The sequence below is a fragment of the Berghia stephanieae genome, chromosome 9 (genome assembly GCF_034508935.2).
Source record: "Berghia stephanieae isolate SIO BIC M18660-M18661 chromosome 9, UCSD_Bste_1.3, whole genome shotgun sequence".
In the NCBI taxonomy this organism is placed as follows: Eukaryota; Metazoa; Mollusca; class Gastropoda; order Nudibranchia; family Aeolidiidae; genus Berghia; species Berghia stephanieae.
The window spans coordinates 11,885,615-11,888,114 of record NC_088368.1 but is presented as its reverse complement, the minus strand read 5'-3'; the positions used below and the strand labels follow the sequence as shown (position 1 = coordinate 11,888,114).

At 36.3% G+C, this 2,500-nt stretch overlaps 1 protein-coding gene across 1 annotated transcript in view; it reads right to left on the bottom strand.

Moving 5' to 3' along the window:
* LOC144979692 (uncharacterized) overlaps positions 1–2,500 on the bottom strand; it is a gene marked incomplete in the record, with an annotated part of 219,627 nt that overhangs the window by 91,498 nt on the left and 125,629 nt on the right.

The following is a 2,500-nucleotide window of genomic DNA, read 5'->3' as shown; positions in this document are numbered from 1 at the left end:
TTTTAGATATGAGGCGACGGCTCCTCGTGGAGAACTTTTTTCAGCTCCATTTTAGTTCTTAGTGACACAAGGGAATTTGTGTTAGTTATAGCATTTAATATCAGTAAGTTAATCCTCTGTGTTGTTTCATCAAAGCATGAGCTCGATCATTAAATACTACCATTGTTATCTGTCATCATATCGTTTCTACTGTAACTTACATATGCACCAACAGTCTCCATTTAAGGGGATAATTTGCACCCTAAATATTGACATCATTAAAGTTGCTTTTATCACAGCAGATCTTTTTATTCACCGAATAGGTTTCTGACTAAATGGTCAAATTTTTCTTGTAACGAAACCCTTATCAATTTCAGCAAGTAATTACCGTGGCAAAGTCTCATCAACTCCTCCATACATATCCAAGCAGACTTCTTTAGACTCAGCAAGGTTAAAGATGTTGAGGGGCCTTGACCTTGACTTGATACTGCCACTGTCATCACAGAAAGTCGGTCATGATATATTCCATCCCAAGGTATTTCAAGATTGTCTGCAACTCTGATTACGGAAAAGTTACTGGGCATTGGGCGCTCTCTTCCAAGCAGCTCTATCACCCAATTGAAGAAACGTTGTCTTTTTTGGCAATCTGTCAATTTAACTGGTAAAAACAATAAAGAAGCATAAATTGCAGTAATGGATGAAGCCTATCTTTCAAATCAGATAAATAGGTACCTGTCTAAAATAGATGAAATATTTTAATCAGATCAATATAAAGGTGAAAATTTATGGGGACCCCACACTCAAACTAAGTCATATTTTGGCTGATTAAAAATATATTAATTGAGCATTTATATGAGGAAATATCCACTTAACGTACTCAACAAGCTACTAGCCAACACAAACACATAACATGGAGGACGAGACATGACGATATTAGAACTTTTTTCAACAAAGCCAATGCTGTTAATCGCCTGGTTCTCATTTTACACCCAAGGATTCAGCTATGGACTGCTCACAGCAGGACTCGACTGGACTTTCCAGTTTCAAAGGCAAGTGTCATACCACAATACTACATAGCCACACACGAACCAGGTGGGGTTTTTAAAACAATCTGAAATATGAAATCATAGGGGTTTTTTTTTCTGCTTTCATCAAGAGACAAAATTCCTTCTTAATAAAATAAATATACTTACCCTGAGTCTTATATTTCTAGCTATAAATTTACATATCAGTTTTGTTTTGTTTCTATTTTTTCAAGACAATTGTTGGGTTTTTAAAAAAATATTGTCCACTCTGGCCTAAAAGAACCTTTTTTTCATAACCTCTAATTTTCTCATTGTTTATTGAAGAAATGTAACTACAGTATCAAACTGGTATATGATATAGAGGTAAACCAGATAAACAAAAATTGAGTTAAACTCTCTCCTTACCGACTGTTTTCAAGATTGTCATACCAACTCAACACACAAAATGATTATTTTAAAAGCAAGTGCATAATTTACATGATTTTGTCGAGTTCTTATTAATACAGAAAATGATTTTTCTTCAAATTTTGTGTTTTTTAATACAAATCTGAGTAAGAAAAATGTTCTCTGTTTCGTAACGGATGTGACGATTTTCCTATAGTTGGTAAGGAGAGGGTTTTAAAGTAAAAATGTGAGACGTAGGAAATTTTAGATTTTTAAAGTTTAAGACACAAAACTCCTTCTTTTCAACAAAGGCAATCATTTTAACTTAGAGTTAATGTGTTACGCTTAAAGTTGAATTGTACTTATCAGGCTCATCCTGACACGACCACAATTTGACAAAATCTGTCACATCTATCAAATCACTTATCTATTCACAATTATCATAACCCCATAATCTAATGTGTAAAATTGACACCCACTCCCTCTCTCTATATTTATTTTTTCGCACACCCCCCCCCCTCCCTCTTCCCCCTCCTCTCTTCTATTAAATTTTAGCTCACAAAACGTACAGTGAAAATTCACCGAAAGGGAAAACACATTTTTAAAAAGAAAAGAAAATAAAAGAAGTCCCCCAAAAAATGTAGAAGTGCTATCGAAATAAAATGACAATGTACGTGTGTTGCCGTCAGAATCATCACCTACAACGTTACTAAGGGGAATCCTTGCGAGATTACTCATCATTTCCCAGTTATAATTAAATCATTTTGAAAAAGATACTTTATTTGAGGCCGTTGTTATTTTACAAGCAATATATTTGACTGAAAGAAAACGATTTATACATCACATCTTGCTTTACCTAAAATAGAAAATGCCCAAAATGCCCATATTCTCCCCCCCCCCCCCCCCCCCCCCTCCCCCTCCCCCCCCCCCCCCCCCTTGCCCCCCTCATTCTATGAATTGGTGAAATTGTGCCCCCCCCCCCACGCGCACACAACATATTTGGTCAAATTACACCCCCCCCCCCCCCTTTCAATCTATTGAGGTTTGGCCAAAGTGCACTCACCCTCCCCCCTCCATTTGATACACTAAAGTAACTTTTCCTATTTCTTTCC